The following is an 18,547-nucleotide window of genomic DNA, read 5'->3' on the forward strand; positions in this document are numbered from 1 at the left end:
TTGTACAGCAATTAACCACTAAGAAGAATATATTCAGTGTATTATTTGTTGAAACTGTACTTTCGATTTGATTTGAAACTGTCTCATTGCTTTATGTTTATCAATAAAACTTTGAAAAGAAAAAAAAATCCCAGTATTGCAGAAACGGAGGTGGTCAGGAGTAAACTACCTAAAATGACAGAGATCTGCAGGTCTTCCATACATGCCTAGAGTTTCCAGCACTCTAACTAACACATTTTAAATGTGTAGATCTCATGTTACATGTGTTTTAAACACAATTTGCAAATGCAAACCGTTGGGTACTTCTGAGGAATAGGTGAGATTCGCAGTCATAAAAAGGTAAAAGTTGTGTTTGTGTCTCAGCCGAAGGAGAGCGGAAGGTACCTGGAATTCCTGCTTATTTTTATCATTTATGTCATGTGTGTGTTCAAGCTACTCTTTTGCATATATGGTCTACTTCATATAAAATAAAGAATTAAATGAAATGAGAAAAAATAAATAAATAAATAAATAAATAAATAAATAAATAAATTTTAGGAATGATTTCTCTAGTTCTGTGAGGTATGGTGGTGGTAGTCTCATATGGATTGCATTAAATCTGTACAAAAATTTTCAGAGTATGGCCATCTTCACAATGTTGTTCTTCTTATCCGGAGCATGAAATATCTTTCTAATTTCTGAAATTTTCTAAGATGACTTTTTTCAGAGTAGTGTAATTTTCCTTGAGAAGATCTTTGACTTTTTTAGTGAGATTAATTCAATGGTATTTCACTTTCCTTGGCACTATTGAAAAAGGTACTATTTCTATATTTTCCCTCTCAGTGTGTTTGTTATCTGTGTAGAAGAATGCCATTGACTTTTAGGTAATGACTTTATAACCTGCTATGCTACTGAATTTCTCTATTAATTCTAGTAGCTTCTTGGTGGAGTTTTTCAGGTCTCCAAAGGAAAGTATCATGTGATCTGCAAATAATGATCATTTAAATCTTCTTTACCTATTCTTGTTCCTTTTATTCCTTTCTCTTCTCTAATAGCTATAGCTAAAGATTCCAGAACTATACTGAATAGGAGTGGTGATAGAGGAATTCTTGTCTTGTTCCAGATCTAAGAGTAAAAGATTTCAAATTTTCCCCATTTAGAATTATGTTAGCTGTTTGGTTTTCATAAGCGTCTTTTACCAGACTGAAGTAGAGGCCATCTATTCCAATTTTCTGTAGGACTTTAAATATGAATGAGTGTTGGACTTTGTCAAAAGCATTTATGCATCAATTGAGGTCATCATGTGGATTTCAGTATTGGCTCTACTGATATATTACATTACATTTACAGATTTTCAAATATTGAACCATCCTTGCATCCCTGGGATGAATCCTACCGGGTCATGCTGTATGATCTTCTTGATCATTTGCTTTATTCAATTTGCTAGGATTTTATTCAGAATTTTGTCAGTTATATTCATGAAGATTTGCCTGTAGTTCCCTTTCTTAGTTGCATCTTTCCCTGGTTTTGGTATCAGTATAATATTTGCATTCAGGAATAATTTTGGGAGGATTGCTTCCTTTTCAAATTCATGGAAGAGTTTCAGGACTATAGGGAGTACATCTTCTGTAAATTTCTTCTAGAATGCAGCTGTAAATCCATCCAGACCTGGACTTTTCTTTGTCGGTAGATTTTTTATTACATCTCATATTTCATTGGCTGTTATTGGGCTATTGAAAGTGATTATATCTTGTCGATTCTGTTATGGTAATCTGTACCTTTCTAGGAATCTGTCCATTCCTACTGTGTCTTCCATTCTGTGAAAGGAAAGATTCCCAAAGTAGCTGTAGATAATCTTCTGAATTTCCACTGTGTCTGTGGTAATGACACATTTCTCATTCCTTATTGCCTGTATTTGAATTTCTTCTTTCCTCTTTTTAATGACGTTACCTACATGCTTTTCAATTTTATTTAATCTTTCAAAGAAACAGCTTTTGGCTTTTTTTTAAATTATTGAATTGTTTTCTTCACCTCAATTGAATTAATTTCTGCTCTAATTTTTATGATTTCTTCCCATCTTTGGGCTCAGGGTTTTGTTTGCTCTTCCTTTTCTAGTTGTTGAAGATGCAGCATTAATGTATTAATTTTTTCCCATTCTCTTTCCCTGATGTGTGACTTCACAGTTATGAATTTCCCGCTGAAAAGTGCTTTCATAGTATCCAATAAAATCTGAAAAGCTGTGATTAAATTTTCATTAAATTGTAGATATTGTTGAATTTCTTGTTTAATTTCATCTGTGACCCATTGGTTGCTGAGCAGGGGGTTGTTTAATTTCCATGTATTTAGGATTTTTTCTTGGATTCTTTTTTCATTTATTTCCAGTTTCATAGCACTGTGGTTGGGATAATGTGTCTGGGATAACATCTGTTTTCTTATATGTACTTAAGCATGACCTATGGACCAAAATGTGGTCTATTTTAGAAAATGACACATGTGCAGCTGAGAAAAATGTGAATCCAACTATGTTTGCATGGAACATTCTGTATATGTCCACCAAGTCCGTTTGTTTCAAGTTCTGGTTCAGTTCTGTTATTTCAATGTACATTTTTCTCTGGTTGACATATCTTTTTGAGATAAGGGGGTGTTATCATCTCCTGCTAAGATTGTGGTATTTGATATTAGATTTTTAATATCCATTATGATTTGCTTTATAATGATGGAAGCTCCTGTATTTCATGCACACATATTTATGAGTGTTACCTATTGCTCTTGAATTAATCCCCTAACCAGTATATAGTGCCTTCTTTATTTCGCCTGATCATTTTTGGTTTGAAGTTGAGACTGTCTGAGAATAGGATTCCTACAACTTTTTCTGAGGTGCTGGGGCATCTAATATTGTGTCCCATCCTTCGACTTTCAGACTAGGAATATTCTTAGGAGTTAAATGTCTTTCTTTTATACAGCATATTATTGGATTTTGTTTCCTAATCCACTGGGCCTGTCCATTTCTCTTAATTGGTGAATTCAGTCCATTTACATTGATAGTTATAATTGATATGTATTGACTTACGATTGACATGTTGTTTGCTGTTGTCATTTACTCCTTTTCCTCCTAGGTTTAATTTCTTGCCCTATTAGTTCATTTCTTCTGATCTCATTCGTGGACTTCTGATCATTTTGGTCCCTCTGTAGAACATCTTTCAGGAGCCGTTGTAAGGTTGGCTTCATCATCACAAAATTCTTTAGCTGTTCTTTGTCATGAAAGTATTTCACTTCTCCATCAAACTTCAAAGAGAGTTTTGCAGGGTATAGTAGTCTGGGCTGGAATTTGTTTTTATAGCAGACCTAAAGTACTCTGCTCCATGTTCTTCTTGCCTTCATGGTTTGTGAAGAAAACTCATTGATAATTCTGAAGGGTTTTCTTTTGAATGTGATCTGTTTCTTTCTCTAGCAGCTTTCAGTATATTATTCTTGTGCTGAATTTCTGGGATCTTGACTATTATATGTCTCGGTGTGTTTTCAATTAGGTTGAGGTTACTTGGCGTTCTATATGCTTCGGTTACATGAATGTCAGATTATTTCCTCATATTTGGGAAGATTTCTGCTGTTACTTGTGCCTTATTTTTTAAATGTCCTTTGTATTGACTCCTTCTTTCTCATTGATGCCTGTAAGTCTCTCATTGTTCATCCTCACGTCATCTTGCAGGTGATGGTTCTTTTTTTTTTTCTAGTTGTTTTTAAGAGATCCTTTCTTAACTTTTCACTAGCTGCACCAGTGTCTTTAAGTTCTGAGAGTCTGTCTTCACTTTCACTTAAAAGGTTTTGCAAGCTTGTCATTGAGATTTTAAGTTTCTCTATTTCTCTTAAAATCTGCTTCATGCCATCTACTTCAATCTTGTATTGCTGATTCAAGAAATCGATCATTTTTCCAATCTCCTCTATTTTTTTATCAATGTCTTCTTTAGCAGCAGACATAAATTATTTTACTGCAGTGTTTTTAATAGGGTTTCCTCCCTAAGTTTCTGTAGTTGAATCTTTACTTCAGATGCTATGAGTTCCAAGAAGATATTGACAAAAAAATACAGGAGATTAGAAAAATGACGGAAGCCTTGAATGAGCACTACCAGAAAGAAATAGATTGCATAAAGCAGAGTCAAAGAGATATAGAGGAATTTAAAACGTCAATCGCAAGCTTTCAAAACCGTTTAAGTGAAAGTGAAGACAGAGTTGCAGGTCTTGAAGACGTTGGTGCAGCTAGTGAAATGGTAAGAAAGAATCACTTAAAAAATAACTAGGATGCAGGTAAAAATAATCCATCACTTGCAAGATGATGTGAAGATGAACAATGTGAGATCAATAGGCATCAGTGAGAAAAAAGGAGTCTATGCAAAGGACATTAAAAAAATATGGGCAGAAGTAATAGCAGAAAACTTCCCAAATATGAGGAAACAATCTGACATTCAGGTAACTGAAGCACACCGAACACCAAGTAACCTCAACCCAATGAAAAACACACCAAGACATATAATGGTCAAGATCCCAGAAATTCAGCACAAGAATAATATACTGAAAGCCACTATACAAAAGAAACAGATCACATTCAAAGGAAAACCCATCAGAATTATGGCCGACTTCACTTCACAAACCATGAAGGTAAGAAGAGCATGGAGCAGAGTACTTCAAGTTCTCTATGAAAACAAATTCCAGCCCAGAATACTATAAACTGCAAAATTCTCTTTCAAGTTTGATGGAAAAGTGAAATACTTCCATGACAAAGAACAGATAAAGCATTTCATGATAACAAAGCCAATGCTACACAGGCTCCTGAACGATGTTCTACAGTGGGACCAAAAGGATCAGAATTCCAAGAATGAGATCAGAAGCAACCAACTAAATAGGGTAAGCAATTAAACACAGCAGAAAAAGGAGTAAACGATAACAGGTAAATAACATGGCAACCATAAGTCAATACACCTCAATTCTAACCATCAATGTAAATAGACTCAATTCACCAATTAAGAGAAATCGACTGGACCAGTGGATTAGGAAACAAAATCCAACAATATCATGTATGCAAGAAACATATTTAACTCATAAAGATATTCATGGGCAAAAGTAAAATGATGAGACACAATATTACACGCCCCAGCACCTCAGAAAAAAGTTGTATCAATACTATTCTCAGTCTCAATTTCAAAGCAAGAACAATCAAACAAAATAAAAAAGGCACTATATACTGGTTAGGGGATTAATTCAAGAGGAAGAAGTAACAGTCATAAATATGAATGCACCAAGTGTGGGAGCACCCAACTATATAAAGCAAATCTTAATGAACATGAAAAATATAATATCCAATATCACAATCTTAACAGGAGACCTTAACACACCCTTATCACAAAAAGATAGGTCAACCAGACAAAAACTTGGCAAAGAAATAACAAAACTGAACCAAAGCTAGAAACAAATGGAATTGGTGGACATATACAGAGTGTTCCACCCAAACACAGCTGAATACACATTTTTCTCAGCTGCACATGGGTCATTTTCTAAAATGGGCCACACACTGGTCCATAGTCATGCTTAAGTATATGTTCAAAAACAGATATTATCCCAGACACATTATCCCTACCACAGTGCTATGAAAATGGAAATAAACGACAAAAGAAATGAAGATAAACCATAAGTACTTTGAAGACAAACAACACCCCACTCAGCAACCAATGGGTCACAGATGAAATTAAACAAGAAATTCAACAATATCTACAATTCAATGAAAAGTCAAGCTCAAAATTTTGGAATTAATGGGATATGATGAAAGCAGATCTGAGAAGAAAATTCATACCTCTGAACTCACATATTAGAAAAAGAGATAAGGAAAAATAAATAACCTACTGCTGAACCTTGAACAACTAAAAAACAACGAGCAAACCAACCCCAGAGCCCAAACACAAGAAGAAAGCATAAAGATTAGAGCAGAAATTAACTCAATTTAGATGAAGAAAACAATTCAAACAATTAACAACCCAAAATGCTGGTTCTTTGAAAGATTAAATAAAAATGATAAGCCACTAGCTTACCTCATCAAAGAGAGAAAAGAAGAAATTCAAATACAACCAATAAGGAATGAAAATGTTGTAATTACCACAGACACAGTGGAAATTCAGAAGATTATCAATAGCTACTTTGAGAATCTTTACTCTCGCAGAATAGAAGAAATATACAGATTCCTAGAAAGGTACAAATTACCACAACTGAATAGACAAGATATAATCACTTTCAATAGCCCAATAACAACCAAGGACATATGAGATGTAATAAAAAACGTATCGACAAAGAAAAGTCCAGGTAGGATGGATTCACAACTGAATTCTACAAGATATTTACAGAACATATATTTCCTATACCTCTCAAACTCCTCCATGAAATTGAAAAGGAAGCAATCCTCCCAAAATCATTCCTGGAGGCAAGTATTGTACTGATAACAAAACCAGGGAAAGACGCAACTAAGAAAGAGAACAACAGGCCAATCTCAGTAGTGAACACAGATGCCAAAATCCTCAATAATATCCTAGCAAACTAAAAGCAGCAAATTATCAAGAAGACCATACACCACGACCACATAGGATTCATCCCAGGGATGCAAGGATGGTTCAATATTTGAAAATCTATAAATTTAATACACTATATCAATAGAGTAAAATTAAAAACCACATGATCTCACTTGATACAGAAAAGGCTTTTGACAAAATTCAACACTAATTCATGTTTGAAGTCCTACAAAAAATTGGAATAGATGGCCTCTATCTCAATCTGGTAAAAGCTATTTATGAAAACCCAACAGCTAACATAATTCTAAAAGGGGAAAACCTGAAATCTTTTACTCTTCGATCTTGTACAAGAAAAGGATGTTCTCTATCACCACTCCTGTTCAATATAGTTCTGGAAACATTAGCTACAGCCATTAAACAAGAGAAAGAAATAAAAGGAATAAGAATAGGTAAAGAAAAGTTAAATTATCATTGTTTCCAGATGACATACATTATGTGAAAGACCAAAAAAACTACAACAAGAAGCCACTATAATTAATACAGAAATTAAGTAGCATAGCAGGTTATAAAGTCAATACACAAAAGTCAATAGCATTCCTCTACACACATAACAAACACACTGAGAGGGAATTTATAGAAACAATAATTTTACAATATCACTGAGGAAAATGGAATACCATGGAATTAATCTAACTAAAGAAGTCAAAGATCTTTTCATGCAAAATTACAATAATCTGAAAATAAGAGATTGTAGAGGATTTCAGGAAATAGAAATATATTAACTACCCCTGGTTAGGAAGAACTAACATTTTGAAGATGGCCATACTCCCAAAATTGCTGTACAGATTTAATGCAATCCCTATTAGACTACCACCAACATACTGCATAGACCTAGAAATAATTCCTAAAATTTATCTGGAACCAGAAAAGTCCTAGAATAGCAAAGGCAATCCAGGACAATAAAGACAAGGAAGGAGGCATTACATTACTGACTTGAAAGTATACTAGAAGCCTACTGTGATAAAATCTGCATGGTACTGGCAACAAAATAGACCTGAGGATCAATTGAATAGATTAGAAGGTGCTCAATCCTCTACTAACACACTCATCAACTTATTTTTGACAAAGGGGCCAAACATACTCACTGGAAGAAAGACAGCCTGTTTAACAAGTGGTGCTGAAACAACTGGCTCACCACGTGTTAAAAACTAAAACTTGATCCAGGTCTATCATCATGCACAAAGCTAAAGTCAAAATGGATTAAAGATCTAAACATTTACAAAGAGACACTAAATCTCTGGGAAGAGAAAGTAGAATGAATTCTTGAAGACATAGGGCTAGGCAAAGAGTTCATGAACAAAAATCAAATAGCATGGAAAACACTTGAAAGAATTAATATCAGGGACCTCCTCTCTCTGAGAAGTTCTTTCACATCAAAAGAAACTACCAACAAAGTGAAAAAAACAATGCACAAATTTGGAAAAAATCATAACAAATAAGTACTCAGACAAAGGTCTGCTCTCTAGAATTTATAAAGAACTAGAAAAAACACTAGGGCCCCAAAATTTAAAGAACCAATCCAGAAATGGGCATCTGAGATGAACACACACTTCTCAGAGGATGAAATTAAAGAAGCGAATAAATATATGAAATAATGGTCCACATCACTTGTCATCAGTGAAATACAAATTAAAACAACATTGAGACATCATCTCACCCCAGAGAGAATGGCTATCACTAAGATTCAAACAACAACAACAAATGTTGGAGAGGCTGTGGGGAAAAGGAACCCTTCTCCAGTGCTGGTGGGAACGTACACTGGTGCAACCATTATGGAAATCAATGGGGAGACTCCTTAGAAAAGTTGGACTGGAAATCCCATTTAAACCAGCTATTCCGCTATTGAGAATTTTCCCAGAAGATCTGAAAACATCATATCATAGGGATATATGTGTGCTTATGACTATAGCAGCACAAGTTGTGATAGCCAAATCTTGGAAACAATGAAGATGCCCATCACCTGAGGAATGGAAGAAAAAGATGTAGTATTTTTATACAATGGAGTATTATTCACCTATAAAGAATGATAAACTCTAAGCCTTTATATTGATGTGGACGGTGCTTCAAGATATGCTCATAAGTGAAATAAACCAGACATACATGTGTAAATATCATATCATTTCCCTAGTATAAGAACTCAAAAGAAGAAATACAAATGGAAAGGTATAACACAAATAAAAGGAAAGCAAGAACTCAAGGACTAGCTAATTAAGAGAGGAAAAGGAGAAAAGCTGGAAAACATGACAGTGACAAATCATACAATTACATGTAGAAGATTGATAATGCAATGATCCTGAAAATCTTCAGATTTTTGAATCTAGCAGTTAATTGGAAAGATTACCACAATGACTGCCTATATATAGACACCTGTGAACTAAGCAACTGCACTGATGTTGGCAATTTGTAATAGTAGGTTCATGCTGGGAGTGCCTATCATTCTGGTCTTCTGAATAGAGGCTGCTTGTGATGACATGCCAGTTGCTGCTCTGCTGTCTCTAGGGTAGATGATTTTTCATAGGGGAGGGGGTAGTGAATGAAGGCAGTAGAAAAGAAAAAGGAATGTTGTGGATCTGTCCTGCTTCAAGTTTGTGTACGGTTAGGTTTTGGACTTACGGGTAAACATAAGAATTATATAATTCTTTATTCCTATTTTTAAAATATATTCTAATTTTTAAATATTTTTTCATCATATTCTGTAGGGTCTTAAATTTCATCATATCAATACTTGATGAGAAATACCTGTTCCATGTTATGCCTAAGATGTTTGATATTCAAACAGATAGTGTGGTTAAGCTTAACAGCCTAGGTTGTATGGTAATAACAATAAGCTTCTATTCTGGAGGGTTAACAACCTAAGTTTACAGACCAAAATTAGAAAAAAAAGGAGGACTGCAAGGAAAACCAACATTTTGTCCCTAGCCTTCCAAGGTCAATTAAGACTCAGGACATATGAGAACTTGTACTGTAATGTCGTGTACCTCGGTAGTATCCCTAATTTTCTGATCAAGGAGATTATGGGGTGAAAGAGGAAACTGATCAATAATGTAGAGTGTGCCTAAGGAGAGTCACCTGCAGAAAAATTTTAAATGAGAGAGAGAAAGAGAGAGAGAGAGAGAGAGAGAGAGAGAGAGAGAGAGAGAGAGAGAAGCAAATTATGAGTATTCACTTTGAAAACCTGAACCCTAACAAAAAAAGAAAACAGAAGTAGACAGATTCCTAGATATAAAGGAAATGCTGAAACCTGATAAAAATTTAAAATTGTAAATAACCTAGTATCAGTATTTGGACTTGAAAATTTTATTACATATTTACCTACAGAGAAGACTCCATGTCATCAGAGAATTGCTGTTGAATTCTACAAGAAATTTAGACAGTTAATGCTGCTAATATTGAAATTCTTTAAGAAAATTTAGAGGGAAACAGTACTTCCAAAATCATCCTGGAAGCAAGTATTCCTCGGATTGCAAAACCAAAGAAATAGCCAACAGAAAACATATGTAGGCCAATCTCCTGAATGAAATTTGATGCAAAACGCTTTAAAGACATGCTGGCAATTAAAATGGAACACATCAAAAAGAACATTACATATTCTGCCCAGGTAGGATTGAACTCAAGTACGCAGGTATAGTTCAACATACACAAATCAATAAATGTAACATTTCATATCAACAAAGCAAAAGACAAAACTCACATTTTCATCTCAAGAGATGAAGAAAAAGATTTTGCTTAATTAAAATATCAATTCATAATAGAAAGTCTACAATAAAAATGGGATAGATGCTTTTTACTAAAGCCTGATAAAAATCATCTACGACAAACCAAATATTAAGATCATAAAAAATGTTCAAGAAATGAATGCTTTCATTCTAAAATCAGGAACAATACATGTATATCCACCATACCACAGAGATATATGTGTACCCATGTTTATAGCAGCACAATTTGTCATAGATAAATCTTGGAAACAACCCAAATGCGCATCACGTGATGAAAGAATACAGATGATGTGTTATTTTTATTCAAAGGAGTATTACTCACCTATAAAAATAAACTTCAGGCTTTTATAAGGATTTAGATGCAAATAAAGGCTATAATAGTAGATGAAATAAATCAGACCTGCATGGGAAAATATATTTTTTTCTCTAGTGTAATAATCTGAAAGAATACATAAAATCTTAAAAGCACAATACATATATGAAAGTGGGAAGAAGCTGAACATACGGAAAAAAACTTGACATGAAAGAAAGGACAAAAAATAGGAAAAGATCAACAAAGTAGAAAAAAGCTTATAACTATGTACACATAGTTAAGATGATTGTATTACTAATTTGTTTAAAAAAATCTTCTCTCTCTCTCTCTCTCTCTCTCTCTCTCTCTCTCTCATTTAAAATTTTTCTTCAGGACCTCAGTATGAACCTGGGATGTGTAACTTTCCTTCTGTTTTCAGCCTCCCCCTGCTAGGATTATAGGTGGGCACCACATTTCCTGAATTTAGTCCTTTGCTTAGTGCTTCTGTGGGCAGGTCCAGTGCTACATATGATGTCTGGGATCAAATCCAGGTCACTGTGCTTGCCTAAGCAGGTGTTTAGTTCATGTTAAAAATTTGTACTTTGGCCAAATTTATATATTAACATCTGTAATCTGAAGAATTACTTTGAAGACAGAAATGTGCAATATAGAATATTCTGAGAAGAGAATATTGAAAATCTTTCATCTAGCTTTTTAAAATATGTGTTGTAGAAAATGTCATATTATTTTTATACATTTCCTTAAAATATAGAAAGAGCAAGGAAAATAAGGTGGGGATTTTTGGTACTGTGGATTGAACTTAGGACCCTGCACTTGCCAGGAAACAACTAATTCTACTGAGCTACCTCCCATGCCCAAAATAAGGCTTATTGAATAGAAGATTTAATGTTTAATTGTTTGATCAATCTTGCACTTCTAGATGTAGCAATCTGCAAAAAAAAATGATGAACAAAATATATAATATACGAAGAATTCTCAATATTCTATTCTTGATTTGAAATTCTGTACCATTTTTGTTGTTTTATATTATTCTGGTTTTGTTTTTGTCCTTGTTTTTGGTTGAGAGGACTTTTTTCTCCTCTTAAAAAATATATAGTAGAGTTCTGGAAACATTAACCAGAGCAATTAGGCAAGAAAGACAAACAAAACAAATAGAGATAGGAAACAAAGTTGATACATTACTGTTTTTACAAAAAAAATTATACACTATGTAGAAGATCCCATAAGCAAACTCAAAAGACAGGCACATTTTATTACTAAGTGAAGTAGTAAATCTAGATGCACATACAACCCCCAAAACTTAGTACTATTATTGTACAAAATAAACAAAATCTCTGACAGGAAATTTAGTGAAACCATGTCCTTAAAAATAGAATCAAAAGTGTTGGTGCATATTTAACCTTTTAAGACCTATAGAGGACTCTGAGTGGTCAGTGGGTTCTGACAAGCTGGAACATATGGACCCAGGAACATAACCTTGGAGATATCTTGGTGCGTGTACCAACCACTTAAGAACATTGGGAGACTCTGGGCAGCCTACAGGACACTTTGGTGAGCTGTATCCCTTGGCCTCCAGGGCACAGACATGGAGCTTATGATGCCATTGGTCCAAACTTTTAAAAACATAGAAGGTTTCTGGTTGGCCCATGGGATCCTGGTGAATCTAACCAGGGTCAATTCCTGACTTGAAATTATACTATAAAGCAACTGTGATAAAATCAGCATGGTCTTGACAAAAAATAGACCTGAAGATCAATGGAATAGATTAGAAGGTGCAGAATCAACTGCAAGCACTGTTACCTTATCTTTGAGAAAGGGTCAAACATGCTTATGGAAAGAAAAATACTCTCTTTAATAAATGATCCTGGAATAACTGGATCTGTACATGTCAAAAACTAAAACAGGACCCAGGTTTATCACCATGCAATAAACTAAACTTAAAAAGGATTAAAAATCTAAATTTTGAAGATTTTTTGGCCAACTAAAGTTGCCTAAATGGCAGGTCTGGTAAGACATGAGTATCTGGGAATAGAAACACAGATTTCTGAGTCTGACTTCTTTGCTTAAGCAGAAACTTAAACAACTGAGCTAGTGGGAAGGCCAACTAAAGATCTAAAAATTAAAACTAAAGCACTAAATCTCCTGGAAGAGAAACTAGGAGGAAATCTTGAAGACATAGGGTAGGCAAACAGTCCATGAACAAAAATCAAACTGCAAGGGTAACATTTGAAAGAATTAACAACTGGGACCTCCTCTTCTTGAGAAGTTTTTACACATTAAAAGAGATTACCAGCACAGTGAAAAGTTAACCCACAAATTTGGAAAAAAATCTTAACTACTCCGCAGTCCAACAACGGTCTTCTCTGTAGTATTTATAGAAAACTAAAAAAATGTTACAGCCCCAAAATTTAAAATCTCAATGAAGAGATAAGCATGTAAGATGAACACCCACTGCTAAGAAGAAATTCTAGAAGCAAATAAATACATAAAAAAATTTTCCACATCGCTAACCATCTGTGAAATGCACATTAAAAGAACACTGAAATACCATCTCAGCCCAGAAACTATGGCTATCATAAAGAAATCAACAACAACAAATGATGGAGAGGCTGTGGGGAAAAAGGAACCCTTTTCTACTGGTGGAGGGAATGTAGACTGGTGCAACCATTATGGAAATCAGTGTGAAGACTCCTAAAAAACTAGGACTGGAAATTCCATTCAATCCAGCTATCTCTCTACTAGGAGATTTCTCAAGAGAACAGAAAGCATCACGTTATAGTGATATACATGCCACTGTGTTTATATCAGGCATAATAATTTCTGATATCCAAATCTTGGAAGCAACCAAAATCGCATCACCAGCGAAATGGGTGAAAAAGAAGTGTTGTTTTTATACAATGAAGTATTACTCATGTGTAAAGAATGATAAACTTGAAGCCTTCATATATAAGTAGATGCTACTTGAAGATGTACTGGTAAGTAAAATAAACAAGAACCATATGTGTAATTATCGTATGGTCTTCCTAGTGTAAGAACTCAAAAGAAGAAATAGAAAACTGAAAAGTATAACACAATTAAATGGAAAGCAAAAACCTAAAAATTAAACAATGAAGAGATGGCAAGGAGAAAACATAGGAAACATGACGGGGGAAAACCATACTTTTATATACAAGAGATGGTTTCGACAATTGGTCCTGACAAGTTCCATCAAGTTTTTGAAGCTAGCAGTTAATTGGTAGGATTCTCACACTAAGTATATACGCTATGTGAACTAAGCAACTGCACCAAGGACAGCAATGTGTAATACTAGGGAAATGCTTGGAATGCCTATGATTTTGGTCTTCTATATTAGTACTGCTTCTAATATCATAACAATTATTGCATCTTGTACTATGAATAACCACTAAGAAGTTAACAATATGCAATGCATTAATTATTGAAACTGTCCTAGTCAATGGTTTTGAAACTTTCTCATTGCTGATTCTCAATAAAATTAATAAAAAATAAATAAATAAAAAGATGTACAAAAATACATAATAGAAAATACAGGGGGGAACTACCCACGTGGACAACCTGCTCATGTCCCTCTCTCAGACAGGAGCTTACTTTCTCTCAATAAATATATTCTGCTCATTAAAAAAAATACAAAATGCAGTAAGCTGAAAAACAGCATAGTAAACAATATAAAAAATTATTGCTATTCTCTCTCAATTAAATATTTGTTTAGAAAAAGTAAGAAAAAAACAAGAGACAAGAAAACATACAAATAAATAAGTAAATAAATGTAAAAGATTTTTAATTTAAATATACATGAAGTTAATGTAAATACATATGTAAATGTATATCAAAATTTTCTGTTGTTTTTTATTAACAAATCTAAATGTGGGTCACACAAACATAAAGCTTGGACTTGTTTTGTGTAACTAAAGCACCCTTACCTGGTTCAATGAAAATGCTTACATATTCTTGGTGAGTTTTCAACATGTGTCAGAAATGTAATATGTAATTTAATGCTTTCTGTGCTCCAAACTTTCCAGCAATTGTTCACAAATGCACTGTGTGTGATGGGCACAGAGTAGAGTAAGTGCTGCACTGTTCCTTCACCAACACAGTTCCTGTCCCTTACACAGCCATTGCTGAACACTGTGCAATGTGATTAAATAAAACATTGCTAAAAATCACAAAATAATGCTAAAAACTTACGATCTTGTCTGGTTGCTGTACAGAGCCATATGTAGTCTGCAGGCCATGGATCACAAACGTGCTTACAATATCCCTCAACCTAGCTCTTACACCTCAAAATAGCCTTCATCTGGGACAGAAACTCCCATATGTTCTTCACACAGTGCTTTCTTTGACCATATTTCTTCTAACATGACTATTGTAAGGAACTACAAGGAATTTTTTCCCTCAGCTCCATCTCACAACTATGCAAGTGAAGCCCTCACATCAAGTTCAGCATCCCTCATGACCTCATGCTTCACTGAACATGTCACTGACTCAACAACTTCAGTTCCTCCTTGGGAACTATAATACAGCCTCTGCTCTAAGATCACTGTGCCCCCCCCCCAATGATTGTACCTGCCTTTGAGTAGCTCAAGAGTTTTCAGCAGGACTGAAAGGACTGAAAGGACTTATTTTCTATTAACCAGCAAACTGAAATACAGCATCAAATATGGGCTGGGTGATGAAGTTTCAAAAGGAAAGAAGGCGGATATCATCCATGCCTCCACACACTTGATGCCACATGAGGCTGACCTAGGCCTTGCTCCTTCCCACAGGTTAATCAGATGTGCCTGAATCTGTCTATCAAATAGACAAAATGAAAATTACTTATGGACAATAACATTCATGTTTTTTGTACATAATTTTTTTTGAGCACAGCCTCATCTTATTCATTTAATGCATTTAGTTGTTGCTTGGTCTCACTACACAGCTCCTACTTGTGGTAATCCTTCTGCCTTCAGTCTACACTAAGCTTGGATTTTGGCTGGCTCAGCCTGCCGTGAGCATGAAGCTGGCACCACATGTTGTACTAGGGAAGGAAACAGTGTCATGCGCCTGACTAATCTTGCCTAAGCAGGAGATTTAGTCCACTGCTCCATCACACCAACCACTCAAAGGTGTTTGAGCTTATTTTTTGTTGTTTCTTTGATTGTTCATTTTGGGGAATAAGAACCAAACTGAGGAAAATGTGCTTGCCGGGTGTGTGATTAAGTGACTGATCTATCTTCCTGGTCGCCTCATTTTCACTTACTACAGCAACTGTTAAATTAGAAACGATGCGTTGACTTCTGCAGGGAGAAAACTACACAACAAGAACAGCCACGGTGATTGTTTTTTCTCATTATAAAGAAGTTTTTGTTCCAAATGTAAAACAGAAGTTGAAACACATATTATTAGTATATATTCTTAAAAACACTGTATTCAAAGAAGCTGATATAGTATCAGAAAAAATGGAACGCATGCTCTAATTGACAAACCACAATGGTAAATGTTGCAGTTTTAGTTTTATACCAGAGAATGATGATCAAGTAAGACAGTTATCACCATAGAAGCCACACTCATAGTATGAGACAGTATTTTGCTGAATTCACACACCTATAATGTTGGAATGACAATGGAATACCCTTCTCTGAAAAAACTAACCAAAAAAGGGAGATAAAAAATGAACAACCATTTTGTATCTGTATATTCAAAATAGGAAAGATATACAGCTGCATTCTCTTAATTCAATGAAAAAAGAGATTTGTTCTAATATGGTTTGTGGACAGGATATCATGCCTGCATCTTGTACAATGAATAAACACTAAGACAATAATGTACAGTGTATTAATTACTGAAACTGTACTAGTAATTGGTTTTGAAGCTGTGTCATTGCTATTTGTTTTTCAATAAAATTATTGAAAATAATAAAAAATACAATTACAAAAGTATAACCTCAATATAGATCGACTCAGTTCACCAATTAAAAGAAATAGACTGGCAGAGTGCATTAAAAAATGAAATCCAATAAGACGCTGTATGGAAGAAACACATTTAACTAATAAAGGAATTCAGAGGCTGAAAGTCAAAGGATGGAAAACAACTCTACATGACCTAGGACCTCAGCAAAATACAGGAGCAGCAATCGTATTCATAGACAATCTGAACTTCAATCCAAGAATCAACAAGTGAAATAAAAAAGGTCACAACATACTGGTTAGTGAAAATTACAAGAGGAGGACATAGTAGTGATAAATATGTACACACTAAATATGGGAACAAGGAATTTCATAAGATACACTTTATTTTTTGCCATAAATTTATTAATAAACAAATAGCAATGAGACAGTTTCAAATCAAATCGGTAGGACAATTTCAATAATTAACACACTGCATACATTCTTCTTAGTGGTTAATTGCTGTACAAGATGCGGACTTGATATCCTATTTACAAACACAATTAGAACAAATCATTATATTCGTTAAGAGAATGTAACTATATATCTACCATAACCATATATCTATTGTTGGATTTTGTTTCCTAATCCACTGTGCCAGTCCATTTCTATTAATTGGTGTATTGAGTTCATTTACATTAATGGTTAGAATTGAGATGTATTGACTTATGGGTGCTGTGTTATTTACCTGTTGTTGTTTACTCCATTTTCTCCTGTGTTTAACTGCTTGCCCTATTTAGTTGGTTGCTTCTGATCTCATTTGTGGAGTTCTGATCATTTTGATCCCTCTCTAGAACATCTTGCAGTAGCCTGCGTAGGGTTGGCTTTGTCATCATGAAATTCTTTAGCTGTTCTTTGTCATGAAAGTATTTCACTTCTCCATCAAACTTGAAAGAGAGTTATTCAGGTTATAGTAGTCTGGGCTGGAATTTGTTTTCATAGAGGACCTGAAGTACTCTGCTCCATGCTCTTCTTGGCTGCAGGATTTGTGAAAGGAAGTCAGCCATAATTCTGATGGATTTCCCTTTTAATGTGATATGCTTCTTTTCTTTAGCGGCTTTCTGTATATTAGTCTTGTGCTGAATTTCTGGGACCTTGACTATTGTATGTCTCGGTGTGTTTTTCATTGGGTTGAGGTATTTGGCATTCTGTATGCTTCAGTTACCTGAACGTCAGATTGTTTCCTCATATTTGGGAAGTTTTCTGCTATTACTTCTGCCCATATTTTTTTAAGGTCATTTGTGTTGACTCCTTCTTTCTCATTGGTACCTATTAGTCTCACATTGTTCATCTTTGCATCATCTTGCAGGTGATGGATTATTCTTTCCTGCATCCTTGTTGTTTTTAAGAGATCCTTTCTTACCTTTTCATTAGCTGCACAGGCGTCTTCAAGATCTGAAAATCTGTCTTCACTTTCACTTAAATGGTTTTGGAAGCTTGTGATTGAAGTTTAAATTTCCTCTCTATCTCTTTGACTCTGCTTCATGTGATCTATTTTTTTCCTCTTTTGCTCACTCAAGGAATCCGTCATTTTTCTAATCTCCTCTATTGTTTTTTATCAATGTCTTTTTTAGAAGCGTTTATAAATTCTTTTACTGCAGTGTTTTTTTCAGATTCGGTTTCCTCCCTATGTTTCTGCAGTTGCTTCTTTACTTCAGATGCTATGAGGTCTGAGAATTCTTTTTTTTTTATTTCAGAAAAGAATTGCACTCTAACTTCCTCTATATCTTTCTGCTGTTGCTTATTTACTATCGAAGCTATTAATTCATGCATTTAAGCCAAGCTATTGTCCTCCGCACTTGTTCTGCATGGGCACTGGGTTTCCTCCATATGTTTCTGCATTTGATTCTATACTGCAGATGCTATTAATTCAGGGATTTCTTTTTTATTTCCAATCTGAGTTCCTCTATACCTTTCTGCAGCTGTTTCTTTATTTCAGAAGCCATTGATTCACTGCTTTCAGCCGTGTGATTCCCAATTTGCTCTGTG

Source organism: Octodon degus, unplaced genomic scaffold, assembly GCF_000260255.1.
Source record: "Octodon degus isolate 3935 unplaced genomic scaffold, OctDeg1.0 scaffold00420, whole genome shotgun sequence".
In the NCBI taxonomy this organism is placed as follows: Eukaryota; Metazoa; Chordata; class Mammalia; order Rodentia; family Octodontidae; genus Octodon; species Octodon degus.